General features: G+C 40.5%; 1 protein-coding gene across 3 annotated transcripts in view; it reads right to left on the bottom strand.

The window, feature by feature from the left end:
* Positions 1 to 25,517, bottom strand: part of cntfr (ciliary neurotrophic factor receptor) — a 248,225-nt gene that overhangs the window by 188,639 nt on the left and 34,069 nt on the right. Inside the window, exon 1 of one of the 3 annotated variants that reach the window (XM_067483894.1) lies at positions 15,976 to 16,240. The exons of 1 other annotated variant lie outside the window; for it this stretch is intronic. The gene's annotated coding sequence lies outside the window, so the exon portion shown is untranslated. Of the gene's footprint in view, positions 1 to 15,975; positions 16,241 to 25,517 lie in introns of those variants that run through there. One more of the 3 variants, XM_067483892.1, reaches the window with a different exon arrangement.

The following is a 25,517-nucleotide window of genomic DNA, read 5'->3' as shown; positions in this document are numbered from 1 at the left end:
CGAACTATGTCACACTTATATACACAGACAATGGGGTCTGTTCAACAAAGATAATGCTCTTAGATGACACTGGTTGTGCTTGTCAGCCATGAAACCACCACAGGTGGCTGTTGAGAGCAATCATGGAGCCACAGATGGAGCATGTAAAGGTTGCATCTAGAGGGAGAGATGGCAGAAGGCTAGCTTGACTGTTGCCTCTGGGCTCTCTGTCAATGGGTCCATTGGTTTTCAAATGTGGCTCCTCCAGAAAAAAAAACAAAAACATAATGAGCACAGCAATAGTAAATTACCTAAAGGTTTATACATGATTTTATATTATTTATGCAGTGAAGTTTATAGAAACAATATGGAAATGGAGGCACTGTGTTCGTGTTTGTCTACCACTTTTATTTGCCAAATATGCCCCAAATGTGCTATATCAATAAAGGCTGACATGACTGATTAAAATCAATCAACAATCTGTGAGACAGCCATGAAAAGTCTCACCTCAAAATAAGAAACAAGATGGCCCACTCTGAAAAAAAAACTGCTCCTAATAAAAACAAATAACACGACAAAAGGAACAAAAAGGCAGAAAATAGTAGGAGGACAATGAAGCCAATGAAATAACGTGGGATTTAAAAATAAATTAAAATACATATCCCTAATGAGTGGGATCGCAGAGAAACAGATGGTGTGGTCAGCTGGTGTTTGGAGCTGGATTTTTATCCGCCAGGCATCATTTTTTTGGCCACAGAACTGTGGCGCTTCAGGCAGCCAGTTTACATGCTCTGTCCGGTTTTGTTTTTGCCAGAGTTGCTTCTGTATTGATGACGTTGGTTTGAATTCCAGTTTTCTTATTTCATTTACTCAGGATTGAAGCTATGCAGCCACCTCTCATATCAAGTATAACAAAACTGATTAAAAGATGTGTGGTACACTAATTATAAACTTTCTGAGCAGACATTGACCACATACTTAAACACATACAAACTGCAGAACACAAATAAAGCATAACCAAGTATATGGGAGATGAAATTAAAAAAAATATAGAGACACACACATAAACAAATGAAGGCTGAGGAAATTTAACATGTATGAGGGCATTTCACTTTTTTTAATCCTCTCTGATAAGGGACTTTTGCTTTACTTTGCCTTCAAGTTAAAGATGAGTGGTATCTTTCCCTCACACACACACACACACACACACACACAAACACACACACACACACACACACACACACACACATAGATAGATACACACATGGAAATGGAGAGCGGTCACATGCAGTCACATTCTACCTGGGAGAAGATGCTGAGAAAAGACAAACGATATCTTAACTCTCACAGACCAGTGGGTGCCTCTGTGTGTGGGTGTGCTGGGTTTTGCATGTGTGTCTGTGTCTGTCAGCATTATATTCGACACCGCTGCATGAGTGCATATGTAAAATATGTGAGTAATTTTGTGTTTTCACACAAATAAAGTGTGGATTTTTTTACCTATTGTCACTGCATTTATTTCACACCTGTGTTTGTATTTGTGTGTTTCTCTGCCTGTTACAGACTTAATGCGTATGTGCATGTTTGTTTGTGTGTGTCTGTGTGTGTGTGTGTGTCTGTTTGAGTGGCAGCTTGACTGTTTACTGTATGTGTGTCATATGTCTCTATGGTCACAGGTGCAGAGATGCTGACACTGCTTATGAAGAGATACAGTGGAAGAGAATACGTTTATTTTTCTCTGTCTAATTCTCTCTCTTTCTCTCTCTCACACACACACACACAGGAACTCAGACAGAAAAACAAAAATGCCACATAGCTGCACAGAGACATAAACACTCAAACTAATTCGTACAGAGGATTACATGCCCACAAACAGACAAATAAACATTCCTGCACACAATCACACACATCTGGGAGGAGGATGGGATCTTAGGCATGCTGCCAAAGTAAATAGAAGAAATTGCCCGCCTTTCTGTGTGTGTGTGTGTGTGTTTCTGTGTGTGTGTGCATGCGTGTTGTGTGACGCTTCTCAAGGTGACAGCTTTCACTGGGTGTTAGTGGGAGATCATGATGGTTGCTTCCTAACAATCAACGCACTGTCATTCGCTGTCTGTGCGTGACTGGCAACGCACACATGTGGCAGTTCTGTACATGCTTATATGAGTGTTGATGGTTGTGTTAGACAGACTAGAACAGTGTCCGTTGATTGGCTCCATTAACAGATGTTTGTGAGGATCGCTAACGTCACTTCCTCCTTCAGGCTTTTATTTTGCAGTCACACCCTGTTCCTGGTCCCTTCACTTTCACACTGCTTCACTAATCACTGGTAATCAGTTTCACCCGCTCTCAACCTCTTGTTTATATGCTTCCTCAGTTTCCTTACCAAGCTGCCAGATCATCTGCATTCTCACTGCCTCTCTCCAGCCGTCATCTAGTTTATCTTGCCACAGTCTACGACCTGACTCTGCCTGCCGCTCTGTTTTTGTGAGTTACTGCTCTCTCGATTCCCTCTGTTGCCGACTAAACGAATGACATTAAGGATAATGAGTATTGCCGCCTGCCCATAAAGAATTAAGATTACCAGTCATTGTTACCATGTTGTTTAAGGAGGACATTTAACCACGTTTGATCACGTCATGCAGCCGTTTAACCAGGCCGAGTGAGTGCCTGCCTACTTTTACATGCGGACTTCAGACCAGGGTTCACCATGTGTTCATGAATTTAATTAAGTGCTAAGGACTACTGTAGTAAGGAGCAAAGTTAAAGTCATGGAAGGATTTTCATGTTTACCCATAGTTGTGTCGCAGAGTATTTTATAGGAGCCCAGAGTTGAAGGACTAATCTTGTTTTTATGCACTTTGTGATGTTGGAAGTTTTGCTAACCTTGTCACCATAGGGATTTTGAGTTTCCTCACATCTAATATTGGATTTTCACCATTACTAAGACCCACATACTCACTACAAGGATCCAGACCACTGCATTTTCCCCCACCACTGTTTACGCAGCCAGTTGTCTAGTCAGTCAAATGTCACAGGATCCAGTGATAATACAAAGACTATACATAATCTTCCCCATAACCACCTGCTTCACCTCCACACTCTGCTCTCCTCTCCATTCACTCGAACTGGAGTACAGCGCCATCTAGCGCTTGGAGGGTCTACTACATCTCCATCCCGCCTTTGCCAACCAAGTTCTTAAACTGAGCACTAGTCTCTGGCACATTATTGGGTCCAACTTTAAACCTACCCCTTTTTGCATGCTTGGGTTTCTCCATAACTGGGCCATAAATGATTTAAATTTTTCATAAAAGTAATGCTGTTAAATACAAAAGTTTGTTAAAGACAATTCTTATATAACATGTTTTGAAAATTTTGTTTTTTTTTTATTTATAAAGTGACTGTTTAATAATGTCCATTGGATTTGACCTTACAGAATTATCTAGAAAGTTTCAAGTTACACAAAGTTGTCTTTACAAATAAATACAAATTTGCAATGGCTCTGTCACGCATGTCTCAGATTTGAGGAAAGTGGATAAGCACATTGTGATTGAAAAAATAAAATGCTTTTGTGACTTAATCCCCACTCAGTCGTCTATCTTGCATCCTTCAAGCCCCCTAGTGTAATGTCTGTTATGTGCATGAGCTTGTGCGTGCAGCACGCCGCTCTGTCCAAACTCATTAGGAGGCTTAAAAGTGAGCAAATGGACAAAAAGACATATTTTATCACTTAACTCAGCTGAATTCTCCTTTAAAGTTCCTATGTGAAACACGCTAGTTAATTTATTTTAAGCACTGCTGCAACCAGCTATGTGTTTGTCCCCAGTCACTTTCCACATGTTATGAATTGTTTCTTGTATGTGAATTTATTACGAACTAAGGAAAATGTCCAAACAGCAGACAAATCCTGTTCTACTACGCACTTGTGTAACTTTGCAGGTCCATTGTCTCTCTCAGGTTCTACAAAAGAGTTTTGTCTGATAAGTTTTTTTTTTTCTGATAGATGACATGGTGTCTTTGTCCTCAAAAGCCTTGAATTTTCTTTTGGCGGGTCTTGATTCTTGAGATTATGTATAACTTCTGAGCTCCCAAGGCTGAGCTCACTTCAAATACTGAAGGTACTGAATGAAAACAAAAATTTGGTCTGATATTTATTAAAACGATATGAATATTTTTAATTGGTAGAGCAAATGTGGGACCAGCTGATTTCACTGGGGTTGCAACTGCAGAAATACTCAGTCCACTCTGCTGTCCGTTGGTGTTTCAGAGTAATACTTTGCACATAGTGGTCTTGTGTTTCCCTAACGATTGGCAGAGAGCACACACCAGCAACACCACATTTATTGTAAGCTGTCATCTGTTTAAGTCAGTGAATTAACATAAGTTAGAGACAGCTGATCGTAGCTGATGCGTTTATCAATTTTACTGGGAAAATCTCAGTGCAGTAGCAAAACTTGACAGGACATGGGCTGCGCAGCAGCGGAGCTGTGATAAGAGAGAGCCATGATGCAACATTTACTCAACATTAAACAGAACTACTTACACAGTTGAAGCTGATCTATTGATGTAGACTAACACATGCACACTAACACTTGGCTTCTCATCTTTTGATAAGAAACTGGCCGCTTCCACTTGAACCAAAAGGAATTGCTATAACATCAGGTGACATTAAAAATGTTTCCTTTCCCGCCTGAGGATCCTAAGCTGTAACACTGTTAACATTGGCATCACTGACTCTGCTGTTTATGCTACTCCCTCTAGGTTCCCAGGTTGCTTATGAGTGTCTTATCCTTCAGTTTGCATAGATTTAGGTTTTAGCCAGTGGCCAATGTTTGCATGCTTTCATGTTGATATCATTAAAACCTAACTGTAAATGCAGTGAGAGGCGCAGTAACATCAGAGAGGTGAGCAGCCTTGTAGAAAAAGGGAGCAAATGTCCACAAAGTGGATTGTCATTAATTAACTGCTGTATGCGTGTGGGAATTTCCTGCTCTATATGTGCTAGATTTATGTGAATCATTGAAATTCTGCACAATTCCAGCTATACTGCACTGCACTTCAGGCTCTGAGCTCCATTCTGTTTTGTGTGTGTTCAGTAGTTTTGTCTTTGATAAACTTCCTTACAATAATAATGTGCATTTCTCTGTAAGTGTACACTGGAGTCTGTTTTCCACTTGCTCTACTACACCATGCCAGTTCATAGAGGATCCACTATCTCATTTTGTGTCTGTCGATGCCTTTCAAACAGCACAAAAGAACATAAACCGGTTATGTAAATAATCCCCCTCCATTCACTCACTCTTTTATGCATGGCAAAGGATCTAATGTGTACATGTGTGTATGTGTGTTGGGAGGTAACACTACAGACCTGATTGAGATGATGCCTTTCCTTTCACCTTGAGTCCCTTTTATGGAAAGCTGAATACATTAGGAATAAAAAAATTATGTGCACATCTCTGCCTGAGTGGGTAAGTATGTAAGCAAATGGACAGATATAACAGTAATAACTAGCAGAAATAATTACAAATCATTACAGCACAATACAAACTGCACTTAAAACAAAATAATACAAAGTTAATTTTCGAAAAATACACATTTTACAAACTTTTGTCTAAAATGGGTATTACTGCCATTTACAATCATAACTACATCAACAGCAAAGTCGCTTGTCATCTCAGATTCAGTAGGCAGGTTCCGAATGAACGTATGAGCCTTTAACTGCCATGATTTTCTGACCTAAGCACCTGAGCACCTTACCGTTACTAAGGCCAAAGAACATGCTGAAAAAATAATGATGTAAACTCCAATACGTTTTTAGGACCAACCACTGTGACTTCTAACATTACTAATCCTTACTTAAAATTAGCATCAGAACACTTTCTTTTTCAAGCATCCCTGTTTTCCCCATCTGTCAGAAACAATATTTACTAACAGCTAATCCCCCAGTGGACCTCCATAATGGAGCTAGACAGGGTTGCTAGGTGATTTGTGATACAACTGCAAAGTTTCTATTAAGAGGGCCACACTGGGACTGACAGTACTGTATATTATATTAAGACATAGTGAGAATTTCCACCAGCGTGCTATTGGTCGGGGTCGCTTCAGTAGAGATTATCCTCCTCTTATAATTTTGTTTTGTTTGTTTTCTCTATGCCTCCTGTCTATCGACCCCATCCTTATTTATTCTTCTGGCTAAATCCCCAGATACTTCCCCACCCAGCCCCTTTGATTCACCCTAAATTTTCTCTCTCTCATCTCCTATTTTCTTTCTAACTCACCCTCTCATTCACTCAATCCTCCCCTCCCTCTTGCCTCTTTACTTCTTTCCCTCCCTCTGCCTGCAGTAGCTACCCAATAAAGGATGTTGTTAATATCATTAGGCAGACTTCCTCTCCGGCCCAGTGCCCGGCCCACTCCCTTTCAGCCATAATCAAGCGTGCACACTAACTATCAAAGGAGACATTGCTAACAAACTACCACAGCGGAGCGGAAAAACATACATAGACTCCTGCAGAGATGTACTGTTGATGAAGTGTGGTGATTTAAATGTGTGCGTATGCATGTTGGAACTGAGGGGATGCGTGGGGTGACAGCAGATAGAAGAGAGGCTGTGGTTTGGGTGTCAGTGCGGGTTACCCAAACAGAATTAATAAACGGGTAGCACAGTCTATTGCAAATGTGCCAATTAAATATACTAAATTAATTGGGGTGGAGGGACATGTACACATACAGACATGGCTAATAAAGTGTGCTTTGAGAAGAGGAAAATACTCAGGGGGCAACTGTGGCTTCCTGTTGCACTGCAGTCGTTTGCTGTAAATCATCCCTAAAACGGGAGGGCTTATTGTCGGCGGCATAACTTGAAAGTGTTTACGCTGACAGCTGAATGCTACAGTGCAAACTGTATATCACCAGTCAAACACAGTCTGAGGGGAATACAGTACATGATGCAATACTGTGAGCAAGGAACATTACATTTAAGGAAGAAAAAGTGGGGTGGGAGGCCAATGACTTGAGGCTGCTAATAGAAGATTCCGCACAAAAAGCACAGACAAAATGAAAGAAGAATGTGTCATCTCTAAACAGTCATCATCCTTTTAAGTGTAGAGACACAGAAGAGACAGCTCCAGTTAGTCTACACGAGGCCCATTTTACACAGACCTTTGGTTCCATTCTTTGAGCTTTCTAAATAAAAAAAGAAATGCTGATTATTCTGTTAGGAGTTTCTTTTATTTGCTGACATATCATTCTGATTTGTTCAATCTTGGATCATTTTTCTGTCAAATTGGCCATTGTTTCATATTGGATATTATAACATTGCCTTCACCGAGCTAATTGCTCAGTGCTGGGAATCAACTGCAACTTTGCCAGAAAAGTCAGATGAGGGAAGAAACACGAGTAGTGCAACAATCAAACAGGTTTTAAACAAAGCGCTGCGATCGCCAAAGGTATTTGGAACACAAAATGGATATGAACAGTAAAGTTTTTGTTACAGTTTCTGATGTTACAAACCAGCTTACTTGTGCTTCTTTGTTATTTAATGTCAAAGTAGAATATAGTGTTATAAATTTTCTTGTTTTTTTTACAACCCATTGTGTCCTCTGACTGCTCATTTCAACCTTTTAGTCAAGAAAACAGTGTGTAGGTAACACTGTAGCCTCCATATCAGGCTGAGCGTGTACTAGGACTGCGGCCCCACTGACAGAATTTCACATTCTCTGTAGTTATGATAAACTGAAAGTACTGCCTAGTACGAAACATCATCTGACTCTTGCAGCACCAAACCTGGAAAACGGGACATCATTTAAAGCGAATACCTTAAGTCAAATCCAATACAACTGACAAGGTTATGAGAGTAAGTTCACTAACATGTCTATGGAAGCTTAATAAACAAAATCTAACAACATTTCACTGACACCTGCTTCTGACACCAATAAGTCTAATTTCTTGATGTGCATTTGAACAAGCACTAGGATTTTTCAGCGTTATGTGGCCACTATTGAGCTCCACTGTCATGCTTTATTTATCCCTTTCCCTCTGCACTGTAATGGAAATATAAAAGGGCGCATTGATTAGTGTTTAAGGATCAGGCTTTAATAGATTAAAAGCCCCCGGCTCTGAGAGAGGCACTCACTCACTCACTCACACACACACACACACACACACACACACACACACACACACACTTTTGTATGAAGGCAAGCTGTATACAGCAGCAAGCAGACCTGTACTGACAACAGCTTCTCGCTTAGGAGTGGACTAAGACAAAGGGAGGACACAAAAAGACTTACACTTACAGCCAGCAGTAGCATTGGACATAAGACATTTCACAGCATATGCATTTTAAAGCTGAAATAAACTATATCTCAAATACCCCCACAGAAGTATGAAGACATCTACATGTCATTATCATAAACTTGGAGCCTAATGTTGATTTTTCCAATTGATGGAAAATTCATGCATTTTTAAAACAGTGCATTAATAATAAAGCTTCACGATTGCTGGCTTGTCAACATTTTCTACACATGTGATATCTGATCTTAATTTGATTTTTTTTTTAACTAATCCCTTTTGTTTATATGGGTAATTTGTCTCCAAAATAGCATTTACAGCAGTAACGCACTTCTGTCCCGAGGAGAAGATGTGTGTCATGTTCAAATCTGTTGCATAACATTGTTTATGTATAAAAACCTGCATAAAAACACTAAATAACACTTTAGTCTAAGCATTACTGCATGGAAAATGTCAGATGAAGTTAAACGTCATCTCGTCACCAGGCTTTTCATTTTTCCCTCCCATTGCATTTTTCTGAGCAATGACCATTGTCACAGCTTATCTCCAAATATTTTCTTGACTCCTACACCTGTCCAACATGTCCCCTTTCATTTTCTCTAATCTTTGCACCTCTCCCTTCTGTCTGACATTAGTCAGAGAGAATGCGGATAATGGTGTTAGCCTCCCATGTGCTCGGCATCTTTTTTTTTTCTGGTACCTGTTTTTCCCAGGTCTTTTCTTTCTCCACACTGATCACAGTCACTTCTGTTGATAGTCTTTCCTAACCTCTAATTTCATCCCATCACCTCCAAACCCCTTTCCATTTCTTCTAGTCCTCCTCTCCCATGTTTGACCACAATGATGTTTGCTGTTTGTCTCTGCCAGCTTTATCCACTATCTTCTGCCACCTTTCTACTGGTCCCAATCATGGTGATGGTATCCTTGAGTAAAACTTTCTTCTGCTCCATAATTGAATCTCCTGTGTTCTACTTTCTTTGCTTCTCTCCTTTGACCACAATCACTTTTGTTGTTAGCCTTCTCCTAACCTCTTAAGTCACGTTCCCAGTCCTCTTGTCTTTTTTAATGCCTCCCTCAAGAAATCAGGTATTTTGTTAGCCATGTCTAGCCTCACCTCCTTCCTGCCTTGTCTTCAATGTGTCTTGTGCTCCCTTATTCTGCCACAGGTGACAGCATTGTTGTCTGTTGTCAGACTCAACTTTTACTGTCACTTCTCTTGACCTACACACCTCTTCTCTCCTTAAACATCTGACCAAAATCGTGTATACTCTTAGTGACACCTGACCTCTCCTTGTCTCATTTCTTTGTTTTTTTTGGTTTTTTACACACTGCAACTCTCCCTGACAGGAATGCACTTCAAAGTCCACCTTGCTCTTGCGAAACAGAAAATGGGCAATGTTTTACAGTATGTAGATTTATAACTGACAACCTTATTATGCTGTCACAAGAAATTTGTCCAACTTTGAAAATGTCCATACCATGGAGAATCTGACAGAGACAAGAGCATCACCTTAACAGAAAGGAAAACAAACAAAAGCAATGGCTAATTTGCCAAAATGTAACAGCATTGTAAATATCAAATTTCAAAATATCAAGTAGAAAAGGCTAAATGTTCCCAAATTCAAAATGGTATGCAGTTTCCCAGTACCATCTGTGGTACCAGTTTAGAATGAATGCAGCAGTACTTCAAAATCTCTGGTTTATTTAGGGTCAAGCTATGGTGGAAGCAGGTTTAAGGTGGTTCAGAAATCTGTGTCCCCAGCAACATCCCAGCTCATCTGAATCCCATGACAGTCCATGGCCAGATGAATATGTGTGTCTCCAGAATGATCTGGTTCTCACTCAAGGTGAACACATCTGGAAAACCTCAAATGGAAAGTCACAAGGATGCATCCTCCTTAGATGCTCAAATCAACCCAACTTGCTCGTTTTAGCACAATTGTACAAAGGCTTTTCTCTCTATCCTGTATCTAAGCACTGTGACACACCAAGCCAATGTCAAAGAACTAGCAGCAATGAAGACCAACTGCTGCGTCATCTCGAAACGCCTTTTTTCTGCCCCACCAAATCTCACTTGAACACACCACAAGTGCAGAGACTGTGGGACACACAACAAAAACTAGGCCAAGAGATGCTCACTGACAGCCCATTGTGGGCCTATGGCCGACTGTCAGCTTGGTGTCACAGCACTGAGGGTGAGACCAGCCAGCCTACAGTGCGTCAGAGACCCTTGTCCATGTAAATGGTGAGCTGTTTTGCTTCAGATTGTGTTTTACACATTTTAAGAGTAACATATATCATCTTTTCATCTGCTTAATGAACACATAGAAACTAAGTCCTTGATACTGAGCAGTAAACACAATGATAATATAGACAGACAAACGGAAAAGTAGATGGTTGGAGTGATTCACATGACATCCACAGCTCTAAGAAATAACATGAGTTTCTCAGTCTCATCATATTTTCTGTGTTATGCACACATACAATACTGTGCTATATTGCACGTTAGCCTAGAGGCACATTTCCTCTGCTCTGCATCTGACTTAATTTATTTTTAAATAACTTGAATGCAAGCACATCATGTTTCAGGATGGAATAATAATTGCGCGCATGTTTCTAGCATATATAAATTAAAGTGTGCAGCTGCTCTCCAGTAGCATGTGAACAGAATCTGAATGGCCATCCTATAGCTATTATTTGTTGCCCCCTACTAGAAGAGATGGCTTTTGTGTGTGTGTGTGTGTGTAAAGGCTATTTGGTATTGGTGGGATGAGTGATGCATATTCATTTACAGTTTTCTCCATTTCCCTCATCTGCTTTGATCAGAAAGTTTAGGGAGTCTTTTGTTGCCTAGGCTGCAAGAATGCTATAAGGGCAGTGCAGAGAGCTGTCTACAAATGAAAATACTACAAAGCCAAGCAGATATACACACAGACTGGCACACACACACACTGACCTGGTGCACACATAAGTTGACAGATAAAAATAGACTGACAGACACTGTCTGACAAGGAGAGAAACAGGCAAATGCACAAAAAGAACAAAGAGACAGCACAATTACATGTCTAGAAAACGATCTACTCACAAGCAAGACAGCCAAGAAAGCCTAGACATTTCTATAAACATTTCAACACTTCTGTAATTTAAGGTCCTAGTTAGAGGGTTTGTTGCAAGTTATGGCAACAGAGGCTGGTTTAATATCTGCATATCCTCTCTGCATTAAAAATGTACAAAGAAAGTACAACAGTTTTTCAGATTACTGCAACAAATTACAACCCAAGTCCCTCTCACTCAAGCCAAATCTTCCAGCCAGGGGTGCAGAAAAAAAACTGTTGAAAAAAAATGTGAATCTCTGAAATGCATGTGAGGCTGCTTAATTGGGGCCAAAATCTTAACAAAATCTTATCATGTTTCCACACCCTTAGGTGCATTTAGATAAAAGCACACAGCAAATGGCACATAACTAAAGATAGAAAGAGGGTAGACAGAAAAAGCGTGGGAGCTGTGTGTTGCCAGAGAGAAACACCAGCTTTTGGGTGTCTTTGGAGGTTTGTTGCATACAGTCCTCTCCTGCATTTTGATACACTGACATGTAATGTGTCTTTGTTTGTGCATGTACATGCAGCTTTTCCCACCAAAATGTTGGCTTTAAATTTTCAGTCTTTATTTTTCTACTCTTCACTCTTTTAACTACTCTTTGCATTGGGTTTGGAAGCATTTTGCCACATCCTAAATCACTATTATCTACTACCTTTGAAATGCTTATAAAATTCAATAAGGTTCAACATTTACAAGTTACCAAAGTTACAGTACGATGAACTGTTGAATAAATATGAATTTGATGCAGTAAACAGAAACTGTATCTCATTCCTTGCACAAATATGCCAACATACTGTTGTTAGATAGCAATATACTGTATATTCTTTTCTTTTTTTTAAAATTGGCCAAGCAGACTGACAGAGAGCACATTTGCCAGCCAGCCAGCCATACAATTTAAGTTTAAATGAAGTGCAGTGATAGCATTAGTAAGTTCTGCCTATAAGTTAATTCTTCAGACCTTGTCCATTTCCCATCCTGACACAGTTTAGTTCTCATTGCTATCTCTCCCCTCTCTCCATGCCAGCTTCCAATTTGTAGCCTTTGTATACATTACAGCAGCGAGATTCATGGCGCCCCCTGTCCCGCTCTGATCAGGCCAATGCTCGGACATCTGTCGGAGGGTGTTTACCCAGCCAGTAAGTGTGTTAGGGCAAATATTATCTTAGTTTTAACTTACCTTTCTTCTGTCTGAAGCATAAACACCAGCATTGTGAGATGAGGAAAGGGAGAAGTGAGGCAAGGAAGAATAAAAAGAGCATAGAGGAGATAAGACAGAGTGGACCACAAGAAGTAAGAACAGGATCAAAAGAAAAATGAAAGGGGAAGGTGAGGAAAGGAGCAACATAGCATGTACAGTATGTAACATGGGGAAGGAGAACAAGAAAAGAAGACAATTAAATTGTGACTATGGAGGTGATAAAAGGATAGGCGAGTGAAAGAGGAGAAAAAAGAGGAAAAAAAGGAAAAGAATCATTTAATAAATGAATGGGATGGATAAAATGTAAAAGAGGAAATAGGACAAACAGAATGAGAGGGGAGAAAAGGAGAGAATTTCAGAAATATCTAAAGAACAGTTTGAGTTTAAACATAACACGCAAACTTTTCGACAAAAAATGAATCCAGGCTCAAATTCTCATTTTCTATCTCTGAGTTCCTTGAGAGTTATTTTGTAATATCACTGCAGTCTTTATCTCAGTCATCACAGATTCCTTAATATAAGAACCATTCCCCCCATGTACAATATTTTATTTCTCAAGGTTAAAACAATAAATTTTTCCTACCCTACTAAAAAATGTCTTATAAAAAAGTAAAACTTCCAATTTCAGGATCAATGTTTAAGAAGCCTAGACAGCTTTTATAGTTTGTTAAAAATCAATATACAGTTTAACATCCATGTCTGTCTGGTGCTTGGCACACAGGCGTACACAGACGGGCACACAGATGCTTGCTCTATGAACACAGGCGCACACACACACACATACACAAACACTTATGCACAGACATACACTCTCTCTCACTCACTTTTTGTATTTCTTCTTGTATTTTTGTTGTTATCTCTCTCTCTCTCTCTCTCTCTCTCTCTCTCTCTCTCTCTCTCACACACACACACACACACACACACACACACACACACACACACACACACACACACACACACACACACGCCTCTTCCCGTCTGGTGCTCCTTCCACTCTAAAACCAAACCATGTGTGGGAGCTATCCTGTGCTGGCCTAAACTGTACGATTGTTGGTGTTAGGTCCCTCCACTAGAAAAAAGAAAATTAAAATGGGAAGATGTTTACTGCTTGTGTAGCTGCACATGATCTGGCTTCCTGTCACTCTTTCATGCCTGTATTCAGCTTTGTGTTCTGTCTGTGCGTTTGACAGCCAGTGTCTTTGCTCTTGCTTGACTGTCTTTCTTCTTACTTTCCGCCTTTTGCCTGTTTGCTTTTTAATAATTACTGTCTCCCTCCCTCTGCATTCTGTCCACCCTCATCTGCTTGTCTATACGTACCCCTTTCTCCATCTGTCTGTCTAGCTGTCTTTCCCTTCCTTGAACCCTTTCTGTCAGTCTTTCTATTTGCCCCCCCTCCCAACCTATTACTCCCTCCAGTTCCACCACCAACTAGGCATGAAAACGGTGCTCCATTAGGAGTGCTGGGGCTAAGCTCAGTCTGACACACATTGCTTTGATCAACCATGAGCTGGGCTAAACACTGCGCTAAACTCCCACTCTGAGAAGTGTGTGTGTGTGTGTGTGTGTGTGTGTGTGGGGGGGGGGGGGGGGGGGGGGGGGGGGAATAGTTGTAGGGGGAGAGCAAAAGTAGTGAGAGTTACAGAGAATTGGGACCAGGAAGATCAAACAAGAGAAATGAGATGGAGGCACAATACAAGGCAAAAACACAGACAGAGTGGAGGAGCTCAATTTCCCAAGCTGTCCTATAGTGTTTGATACCCCACCACTCTTGTCTTTTATCACATTTTCCTTCACATTTCTCTATAACCTCCAGGTAGTGTCTAAAATGCATCGCTAACAACCTCTGCAGGTGCACAAATCATGTAGGCTCAGAAAATGTTGAGACTGAAAGTAGTACTGTGAAAACACCACCGGAAAAAAAAAAAAAAAAAAAAAAATCATTGCAGCATCTTTCTCCGAGGGCAGCATGACTATCTTGTTGTTAAATAAATATTGTACCCACTCTAACACATACACATTTGCTGGGAGGAGAAAAGTCAGAGAAAACAAAGACAAGCTCAAAGAGAGAAGATATATAGAGAGCAGACCTCCATAACTGACAACAGCAAAAAATAAAAAAGAGACAGAACTTGCCACATTCAGGCAGGCAGATACTAAACCTGCAGCAGCAAAAGGACAAAAGCTCCCGTCTTTTTCTCCCAAGGAGTGAAGAGAAAAGGGATTTCCGCTCAGTGCTAATCAATCAGGCTGTGATAATGGCTCCCATGCCTAGCTGTCGACTGGAGGGGTCAAGGCATCCCGTGACCCAGAGCCCAGGGACCAGGGGCCAAAGCCTCTCTCAGAATAGCACCCCAGGACAGACTCCCTGGGCTAATTGTCCAAGCCAGTGTCAGCCTTTTCAATGCCCCCCCCTTGCACTTTCTCTATCATTCCTCTCTCTTTCTTCCCCCCCCTCTCCTTCCCTCCTCACAACTCTGCGATGCTCTCTCTTTCTACGCAACTGAGGAATCTACTATGTATACCAGCATGTATCAGTGTGGGGGGAGAAAATGAAACACACAAAGAGCAGTTGGGATGAAAAAAAAAAAGAGCGCTTAGGAGCTCTACAAAAATGGAGGGGTTTACAGAGATGGAGAAAAGTTAATGGAAAGACAGAAACATGAAGGGATAGTGAAGAGTGGGAGAGTGTGTCAAGAGAAAGGGATTAGTGGCAGCAGCAAAAACGAGCTGGGAGAAAAGCGAGAAGGGAGGATGAAAGAGCCAGAGACAGCGAGTCAGTAGGACAGAAGGGCAGACAGATACTTGGACAGAGAAGATAAGGAGGAGGACAGGCAGCAAAACTGCCCCCCCCCCCCCCCCAATCACTCATATCACTAGAGCAGAGTGACAGGTCTAGCCCCTTCCATCTGCATATCAATAGGTTCCTATTTATCAAAGCCGGAGCAGCGTGTGTCTCGGGAATCTACTCAACATCAGCACGATTGACCAGCAACACAGCTACATGCGTCCGACATACAGAACATGAAGAGACAGAGAAGACATGCTCCGACTAACAAACACACATACACACATAGGAGAACACACGAGTCAGAAGCAAACCCCATTCCAGCTCCGTGCAATGGCATTCCTCTCATTCCAAGTGCACGCTGCTAATTAATAGCATTACATCCCACAGACAGAGGGACAGATTGATGGAGAGGTATTCCGATGTTGCACTAGCACCAAATCTCAGCTCTCTTCTGTCACCTTTCTTTTGCTTTTGGCTATTCTTCTTTACCCCCCTCACAGTCCCATCCAACTCTTTTTCCCTCTTCCCCAGTCCCTGACAGGTCCTGGTCAGACAGATGCAGAAGAAGAGCAAAGTCCACAAAGCAAAATGACATAAAAACAAAAATCAATGGACTACTCACTGGAAACCTCCTCTTTTCTGTATTTCTTTTTTCCTGAGCTGTCACTCCTTATCCTCTTCTCTACTGTAAGAAGGGAAGTGTGTCTATCCCGGCGTGAGTGCTGTGTCAGTCCGATAGAGGAAAGTTGCCGCCTGTGTGCATGAGCATACGTATGTGTATGTGTGTGTGTGTGTGTGTGAGTGCGTGAGTGAAAAAGAGAAGGAGAGAGAGAATGTGTGCGTCTGTCTCTGTGTCTCGCACTGCTCTGAGTGAGCGAGCTGAGGCTGTTTTAAACAGGCTGCTCTCCCCATGTGACCAGCCCAGCCACAGGCAGGAATACATTACTGAGACACACACACACACTCTCTCTCTTTCTTCTCTCATCCCCGTCTCTCTCTCTCTCTCCCTCTCTCCCACTCGCTCTTTCTCTCTGTGTCTCTTGTCCATACGTACACCGTGTCCACAGTGCACCCCCTAGCCACTGCTCAGGGTAGTGAACAGCCCACACACATTATAGGTGGGCACACACACAGAAACACAGCATGTATACACACACACACACACACACACACACACACACACACCAGGAATTAGAGCAGCAACAGGAGAATGAGTATAAGGTGCACCTACACAAACGTCAATATAGTTTGCAGACATGGTTTTGGTGCCTTTTAATCTGACAAAGACCATCTCAAATTCAAACAACAAACAAAAAATAAGTATAATTAGGGACAATTCATCCCATTATATATATATTTTATGGGTTTTTGACTTAATTCCATCTCTGTCGTGGCAGTGTTTCACACCTGGAAGCACTGACCTTTTCAGTAATGGAAACCTTTTAAAGTTGACCTTCTGTAGCCTGGCCGATACATTTCCATTACAGCTATTACACCTTAAGGAACAACAATGAAAAACACCACAGATGAAGCATTGCGAGTGAAATATATAATGGTAGTGACAAAGAAGTGAAATTTCAAAAAGCCATGTATACTCTCAAATATTTAAAGCTATTGCACAAAATGTGAGTTAGGAAGATGACAGATTGCCTTGAGAAAACATTCTTGGGAAATACATCGATACATCGCAAGATTACATAAAAGCACAGATGTATCATTATTCTTTGTAACAAATGCAGTGAGTACAGCATTCAGACTGCATGCGTACCAACGGATAGTTGATCAGCTACTGACACATTTATCTTGCGGTGTTCAGGAACTTTAGCAACATATAGCTGCGTTTAAAACTTGCACTGAAATGAATGGCTACTGAAAGTCATTTATTATCACAATAATACCCAAGAGAGCAGTCTTTTCTGTAATTGCAAGCACCCCTCGCAATGCCGGTTAAACACAGAACCTCCTAATGTCAACACTTTCAGACCTGAGGCAAGTGTGTGCCAAAGCCTTTTCAGGGAAATTTGACTCAGTATTTTAGTCTGAATCTGCTATGTGAGCTGCTTGGCAAGCTACAGCTTCTCTCCCCTTTTTAAATTTTTTTTTTTTAACCATCACACTATCCAGTTTGTCTACCTGACATACAAAAGTAAGTTCAGTTTCTTACAACCAGGGTCTTACATTTGCAGTTTTAGCCATTATCCTTAACAGCAACAATAATGAGAAGTTAATTGCTGAGATTCAGGAATGTCGTGACAGTGCCGTGAAGTTATTACTCAAAGTGTCAGACTTTATTATAGTCTTGTCACATTCACAGATCTTAGCAGTTGTCAAAACTATGTATATTATTGTTAAATATAATATCTACCAAGCTGCAACCCTGAAAAAACCTTTACCTGCTGACAAATCTTAATCATCTCATTACGACGTCTCCCAGCACATAAAGCAACACTATCAAAAGCTACTGTACAGTGATGCACCTGCTCTAATGTTGAGTTAAAGAAGCTGTACTTTCCACAGTACTGTCTTGACAGAAAATGTGCAGAGAGAATCTGGTTAAAACAAAAAGCTAACTACCAATCTTGGCAGGGAGTACTAGATATTAGCAGAACATGTTGTTTTTTAATTTTGGCAGGAGATGGCCTTTGACACAGATACACTTGTCCCACACAGGGTGGGATAATAAATTTGAGTGGTTAGTGTCTGGGACAGTCATTGAAATCCCCTTTCTGAAAAGCCTACTGTAACTCCTTAAAAGCTGATAACTTCCATCTGAGGCCCAGTGGCGACCCTAGAGTCAGTTGGGGCCCTAGGCAAAAATGTGTGCATCATAAAACCGCTTTACTTAAGATATGGAAAACACACACCACTTTGCACAAATTTTTTTTTTGTCCTTTTGGTTTTTCCTGTGAGTTCAGGGTCGCCACAGCAGATCAATGTCTGCATGTTGATGTGGCACTGTTTTTACGGCACATGTCCTTCCTGACGCAACCCTCCCCAATTTCTACCAGGCTTGGACCAGCACTGCACAGCTGGGGAGGGGTTCAGTGTCTTGCCCAGAGACACTGACCAGAGACACTTCAACATATAGCAAGGACCAGGGAGCGAACCACTGACCCTGTGGTCCATGGACAACTGCCTTTACCAGCAGAGCTACAGCTGCCCTCACTTTGCACAAAGCATAATAACATACGGTAACACACTGTAGTGATTTATAACACTTAGTACAGAAACAGTATTGTGTGAGTTAGGTGATTATTTGCAGCCTGCTATCTAAGCTAACAAGTTGACTTCTGGAGACGCATTAGCCTGCTCTGCTAACCTAGTTAGCTAAGTTAACTCATGGTAAATGTCAAAGTAAACTAAAGAAACAATGTGATACCAGAGGAAGTTCCTCACCACAAATACAGCTACACTAGCAGCATTCAGCTAACGCTATTTAGTTTGTTATATTTAATTGTTAATATCTCCACTGCTCGTCTAACTCGTCTTCATTTTCACCAGCTGCTTTTCCTTGTTTCATTAGACCTGTTTGTTTACACTGAATCATGCTACTTGTGAGTGAGAGTCGGGGTCCTCTTAGGGAGGTCTGCGACTAGTAGTGTCATTGCAAACTTTGCACACAGTCAGTGTGAACATGGTTTAGCTTTTGTCAGCCCTCGGGGGCCCCCTGCTGGCCCCAGGCAGTTGCCTGCTGGCACTGAGCAGCTTTGCTGAGGTCTAAGCAACTAATCTGTGTCAACAGCTAAATAATGCGGAATTATTGAAAACAAACCACCAATAATATGTAATATATACAGTATAGCTAACATTTTTAAATATATTTTGACCCCTCTTTAACCATGTACACCCTGTGTTTGATAAGACATCTATCTCTCTGACCTTTCTATTAGATTTTGGCCGTTATTGTTATGTTGTTGTTGTTGTTGTTGTTGTTTTGTATTGTTCTGTTGTTCTTCTTACAGTGGTAGAGGTACATACCACATGTTTGGATGGTGGAGTAGAACCTTGTTTCTGTGAATCAATAATCAACATGAAAAATTACTTATACAAACAATTTTAACAAATCTTTTGAAAAATCCAACATTGATCATTTAAAACCAAAGATTTAACATTGCATTGTAACATTTGAATATTAAGCAGTTGTTGACTACAGAGACATGTGAATACAAACACTGCAGATAACTTAAAGTTAGTGACCACACTCAGTTGGGATAGCATTAATTTGCATACATATTTCCATGAGACTGACACATGTTGACTGATAAACACTGAAAGGTTATTTTCTTTGTAACTTGCATTTGCTGAGGGAAAATAAAACCGTATTTCCCCGGTTTAACCAGAAAATGTTTACAGTTTATTCTACAAAGTGAAATATACCCAATTTTATACTGAAGAAAACAACAGGGTTGCTCCATTGCTGAAAGAGGGAAAAAGAAATTCCTAGATTCTGAGAAGGGTATTTATCTGGTGCAAGTAAATCGTCATAAATCGAATAAAATCAAATAAAAATTAATCGATTCAGGACAGTAAAAATCCTAATTAAATTATACCAGGAGATCAGTGCCAATATAACAGTCACAGTCCATCGCTTTAACAATAAGCCTGCTTTGCCGTTGACTGTTGTGTTTTACTCAACATACATTTAACTGTCGCGTGTTCCTTTAAAATAAAGTGGTTCACTACAAATATGCAGTATCTGTTTTTTCTTCCATCTATATAAGGTGATCAAAATATGTATTTAACGATTATATGATGTTTAAAAACAGCTGAAGTTCCTCACAACAGAGTTTTAAAGGATGGAAAAAAAACAACATAATATTGACTAAATACTTCCTTAATAACATGTTTATTGTTTAATTTTCCACGACTACAACTATTGCACAGGTTCTGGAGCAGGGACAGAAAGCACACACCAAGGGGTGACGAAAGTATGGTGGTTTAATTACACACTTCACTACATGATTTCACTGTTCAGCCTTTTACCTCCGTTTCTTTGTGCTTTTATGAGTAAAAAACCTTTCGAGGACTTTAGCTTGAATAAAATCTGCACATACTTGGCAACAGACAGAAAGGCATGCTATTACTTCATCATACTCCTTGAAATGTTCTATTTAAGGCCAAACAAGGTGCTTGAAGGGTGGTCATGCGTTTTGAGTGTCATAAAACACAACTGCATACATCATAAAACAGCTGCTTAACCATCAAGTAAAGTCAGACATTTGGAGTGTCTTACAGACGATATACCATACAGGTATAGGTAATCTAGGGCACTGATGCCAAACCAGAGCTAATGTTGCAGGAAACACAAGAGCTAAATGATTCCACTCCGCAGAAGCAGCATTTACAAAATATGCAAAAGAAGACATGTCCTTGGTAATGCACCTAGGCCCATGCATGGTACAAGAACAGTACAAATTTTTCATAAGTTCAAAGCCAAAGCTGTATCCGTTAGTCACTATCAATAATACTATTAATAATAGTACAGCTATTAAGAATCAAAGTTGGAGGTGGGAAGCACAGTAGTGGAGTGGTTTGTGCTGCCACCCTATCAGCTAGAAGGTCCCTGGCTCAAGTCTACCTGCCAGCTCTGACCTTTGTGTGTGGAACCCGCGTGAGTTTCCTTCAGGTTCTCTGGTTCCCTCCCACAGTCCAAAAACATGCATGATAGGTTATTTGGTGAGTCTAAATTGCCTGTTGATGTGAATGTGAATGGTTGTCTGTAAGTGGATGTCTCACTGTGTTGGCCCTGAGATAGACTGGTGACCTGTCCATGGTGGGAGCTCCCTCTAACTGAACTATACACTTCTGAAATGTTATAAACAGAGGCAGCTAAGCTTTGGCAGATCAGGAGATGGTCATTTGTTGCTGTAAACTCTCTCAGCAAAGGGAAAGTTTTGCTCATTTGATCCAAGCCATGAGGTCTCCAGGCAAAAGTCAAACGGACTGATAGATTTCAAATGCTCCCCATGGCAAAGATCAACCAGTTATCATAGGTCCCACCTGACAGACAAGCCCCTTGACTGGATTTTGAAAATCAAAAGCTCAGCACTGATTTAAGTAATCTTGGTAGGCATAAAAAAAAAAGTCGCCGCTGTCAGGGTCCATTTAGAGCAAATAGGTCAGATGGTCTCTACAGATCCATCTCTAAATACCAGGACACCCTCCATGTCTCATATTTTGGTCTGTAAATCAGGTTAAATGTTAGTTACCTTGCTTCTGTGAAAACACAGTCAAAAAAATCATTTGGTTAAAATATACGTCAGATACGTCAAGCATTTAAGGCATTACATTTTGCTCTTGAGCCTCTTGATTTATTGGCGTGGCTTCACCTGATTCTGGTGCTTTGGGTAAAATGTGAGTATGTCAGCATAGCATTTTCCAAAGAGACTGTCCTTGAGATGGATACCATGACATTTCCAGAGGTGTCTGTTCTATAAAAAATCTTTAGCTACCCTCAGCCCAGGATGAACAGTAGGCTGTAACACCATCATTAACACCAGACTGTTTGTTGCGTACTTGTTTGCAAACGTGCAAATAATTTTTTAAAAACATGTATATGGCACAGAAGTAGCAATACACATTCCTTGGGATTGCATTGAGAAAAAAGGTGGGAAGTTAAGGCAGAAAGGCAGAACTGCACACATTTGACCACAACTAGGATACAGGATCTGACTTGTACTTGTTTAAATGGGCCAACAGAGGCATCATTGGCCTCGTGAACTAATAAGAATAAATTATATAAGGACCAGGAAAGAGTAGGCAATGGACACTTATATCACTAGATAGAATGAACACTTATATCACTAGATAGAAAAAAAGAAATAGACAATAAGCAAATTATTTTGCAAGCTTGGACTTGTTTTGTGTGAAATTACAATGTGCATGACTTGATCGTTATTTTGTCCAAATGTGATAATGTGAGAAAATGTTGAATATTATAACATGACATCAAAACTTCTTCCAGCTGACTCTGCAGAGGCTGTGTGTATTTGGGTCATCTGATTTAGGATTATCTACTTTGGGGCCAGTTTCCAGGTGCCCTGGCACCTAGAAGGTCTCCTGTTCACATCTTTAACAGTGTGTGTGAATGTGAGTGGGAATGGTCGTCTGTCTGTATATGTGTCTATGTGACAGACTGGCAACCAGTCCAGGATATACCCTGCCTTTCGCCCAATGACGGACTGCAGCCCCCCAGGAACCTGAAAAAAATAAGACCTTGAGACATTGGATGGATGGATGAGGCATTTATAAGTGTTATCACTTTGACTATTATGCAAATATTTATTCACATTATGTAAGAAAAGACAACTAATAATACATATATATCATTAAACAAGGATTATAATGTCCTTAGTGCAGCAGACGTCAGTTAGCAAGGCTTATGTAACTAACTTCACTTAGGGAATTGTGGGATTTAATAAGGTACCATATTTCATTGTGTCATCCCTAAAACCATTTTTGGCCCATCTACTGTCTCTCATCACAGCCCGCAGGAGTGTTGCCCATACAGCAAGAAAACAATTTTGTTGTCATAATTCTTTTCTCACCCACAGGAGACCTGATCTTCACAGTGGTCGTAAAATGGGGCTTTAATGGATCCATCTTTTCATCCGCTTTTAGACGGCGTTGAGCAAGTGACCTGCTCGGTACTGCTAACAAAACGCCCTACTATCATTAGAATAGGAGGAGGCAAGTCCTCCACTGGGGAATGTGATTTTGTTTTTCTTTTAAACCATTGAGCTATAAAAATAACCCATGATTTTCTCTGAAATATTGACCATTCTTAGTGTCTGCAAGAAGAACATCCCCAGATAGGTATTATTGATTATTCTGAAGATAAATTCTTTTAATGTTTAGGTTGACAGCCATTAAACAAGGGTGACTAGTTATGTTGTTCCAGTACATACTGTGAGTGTTCAAATAAAACAATATCACTCACTCAGAGTCTCAACTTTGTGGAATGTTTCACATGTGGCCAGTGCGAACAAAGAAGACATTCTCTTTTCTCATTGGTGTTACAATCCTTTTCCCTGTGTTTGGTTTGTCCCTGTTTTCCCCAGCTTTACTTCCTATGTCCAGTTTTTATTTTTTAGCCCCTCAGCCTACTTCTTGTCTTTAGTGTTATCAGCCCCTAATTATTTTAACCTGCTCCATTGTCCTTTTAAACCCACCTTTCCCCTCAGTTCCCTGCTAGTTTGCCTTTGTTGTGTTGCATGCTCCTGCACAGCAAGCCTCTGGATCTTTTCCCTGTTTGGACTCCTGTTTCTCTGTTCTGCATGGTTCCCATATTTAGACTCTGTTTTTGTCATTTTGATCTGAGGTTTGTTTACTTATCTGTCTTAATCTTGATTTTAATCCTTAATATTACGAACTTGCCACTCTAGGACCCTGAGACGTGCAAGGGGTTTCGCATTGTGGATGCCACAGAGGCCTTTAAGCATTGGCGAGGTTACTGGCCACTGTCAGAAAATCAGCCTTGTGGTAGGGATGAGTTTGAGGATTCTCATCTCACTATTTCTTCCGGGCGTCTGGACTCCAGACACAAAAATAAGTCTAAACCTCAGACCAAAACTCAGATCCTGAACACATCTCAGGCTCTCACCTCCAGTAATCACCACCCCCCTTACTGCTCAACCAGTCCAGGACTACCTGCCCGTTCTGCCTTTTCTTGCACCAGTTCCTGCTCCTCGGCACATAACTGACGTGGCTGCAACTGCTGTTTCTGCCCCTGCTCTACAGTGTGCCACCAGAGCCTGTATCTGTTCCTGAACCAGCTGCTGTACCAGTTGCACAACCAGGGTCTGCCAAGCTGCACGCATCTCACCTCATCCATCAGACCCTCCCAGCTTTTGTAAGGACATATGACAAAGCCTTATGTCCAAATTTAAATGCTGCATGTTTGTTTGTTTCTTAATTGTAAAGCATTTTTTACCAACTCTTTAAACACTAGGTGCAGTGAGACTGACACAAAGCTAATGGTAATCACCTTACTGGCCCACCAAAATATTTACTGGAAAATGGGTCAAAGCTCTGAGAAGCATCAGAAGGTCATGCATTGAATTAAAGTTGGCAGCACTTTTTTATTTGTCACTTTACAATATCTAGACAGTATTTTTGTACCACAAAATGTACAAAATAAAGAGACAGATAACTAGCAGGCAATTTCATTTTGATTGGATTCATGCACTTTCCTAATTTCTTTAGAACTGGTTGTTGATGTATGATTCCTTATGGTTTTATGGCAACCACAACAGTTCAGAAAAGTTCCAACTAATGAACAGGGGAAAAGAAGGTAAACTGTCAGGTGAGGTCATGGGAGTAGTTTCTGTAAGGCCTGTTTTCTTATAAACAGTAAGTTTCCATCCTTGCCACCTTGTCTTGCAAAGATAAGAACTAAATGTCCTTTCTGTGGATGGTACATGAAAGCTGAAATTCAGCTGAATGCTAATCTCACCCTTAGTCTCTAAATATCATCCTAATAGTTTTATACTAAAATTAAATGGATGATTCACATTCACAGGGTGTGTTGAACAAAGTCCTTGGGACTATTGTGAAAAAATGTTAAGTTTGAAATTAAAAAATGTGTATTGCAGGTCATGAGTTTATACTCTGACATGCACTAATCCTACACACAGATAAAAGGGAAAAAAAATTATGTTTGAAGCAAAACGGATTCAGTCACTCTCTGTAAGGTTTTAATTCACAGCAGATGCCAAACTCTGCCTCAGGCTTGGTATTTCATTATGAAAATGTGTTAAAATACGTAGAAATCATTAACTAAAAATAAACTTAAGGGTCATTGTAGAGATTTCTGGAGATTTATAAAAAAGAAATGTGGTAAAATTATTAGAAGCATGAAAGACAAAGCATAAATATATATATACCTCGCAAAAGGTTACAACATCCTCACAATTAATGGTTACACACAGTAATACGAGTTATATGATCCACGTTGAGACAGTTAAACAGCATTATCAGGCTTAGCTCCTCAGTGAATTATATGACCCCAATTAGCTTCCTGCCAAACCAACAAACATAGTAGGGAGTGTTCAACAATAGACATGTACAGAAATGTTGTTGTAGGCTATAAAATTACAAATGTAAACCCTAAAGTGGTAAAACTCTGAAACAAATATAATGTAAGTAAATATTATTAGTATTATA

The sequence above is a fragment of the Channa argus genome, chromosome 18 (genome assembly GCF_033026475.1).
Source record: "Channa argus isolate prfri chromosome 18, Channa argus male v1.0, whole genome shotgun sequence".
NCBI classification, from domain to species: Eukaryota; Metazoa; Chordata; class Actinopteri; order Anabantiformes; family Channidae; genus Channa; species Channa argus.
Note: the sequence above shows the minus strand (reverse complement) of the source record. Positions and strands in the feature narration are given on the sequence as shown.